Raw genomic sequence first — 1,156 nt, 5'->3', positions numbered from 1 at the left:
ATTTATTTATTTATCCATCTTTTTGGGCCCATCCACTCCAGATCTGAGGTAACGTTGGGAAAAGGGGATGGGGAAAGATTTTTGGGATCGTCATCCAAGTGAGAAAGCCCAGGGCTTGATTGATTGATTGATTGATTGATTTATCCATCTGTTTGGGCCCATCCACTCCGGATCCAGGGTAACACTGGGAAAGGGGATGGGGAAAGATTTTTGGGATCATCATCCAAGTGAGAAAGCCCAGGGCTTGATATTTTTTTTTTTCTTTTTTTTGTTTTTTTTTTTTTACCATTTACTCCACAACATAAAACTTTCCCTCCTCATCCTCGCCAGAGAGTTTCCAAGCCGGAGGGCAACTCCCCGAAACGATCCAGCTCCGACTTATCCATCTTTTTGGGGCCATCCTTTCCGGATCCAAGGTAAGGTTGGGAAAAGGGGATGGGGAAAGATTTTGGGATCATCATCCAAGTGAGAAAGCCCTGGGCTTGATTGATTGATTTATTATTTATTTATTTATCCATCTTTTTGGGCCCATCCTCTCCAGATCCAAGGTAACGTTGGGAAAAGGGGATGGGGAAAGATTTTGGGATCATCAACCGAGTGAGAAAGCCCAGGGCTATATTTATTTATTTATCTGTCTTTTGGGGGCCATTCTCTCCGGATCCAGGGTAACGTTGGGAAAAGGGGATGGGGAAAGATTTTGGGATCATCATCCGAGTGAGAAAGCCCAGAGCTTGATTGATTTATTTATTTATTTACATATTTATGTATTCCAAGCGAAATAAATGCTGGACTTAAACCGCTTCATTTTCAAAAGCCTTTAAAAATCCTATTGCAAATTCCAGCTCTAAATCCAGCAGGATTTACCTTAAGAAAAGAAAAAAAAAGGCAATGGAAAAGGGGGAATTGAGCTGAAGCCGCTGGTTCACCGCCGCTTTGGCTCCGGGATGGGCAGCTGAGAACTTCTTGGCTGCAGAAATCGCAGCAGAAATAGGTTTTAATTAACCCGGTGCTTAAAAAAATAATCAGGATTTCAGGAATAGCTCCGAAATTTGCTTTAATTTAATGAAATTTGCTTTTTAATTTAATGAATTTACATGCAGCCAGGAGTGGGGTGTGGCGAGATGGGTGAAGCCTGCAGCACTGGAGCCGGGGGGGG

Source organism: Egretta garzetta, unplaced genomic scaffold (genome assembly GCF_000687185.1).
Source record: "Egretta garzetta isolate BGI_Z169 unplaced genomic scaffold, ASM68718v1 scaffold275, whole genome shotgun sequence".
Taxonomy (NCBI): domain Eukaryota; kingdom Metazoa; phylum Chordata; class Aves; order Pelecaniformes; family Ardeidae; genus Egretta; species Egretta garzetta.
Note: the sequence above shows the minus strand (reverse complement) of the source record.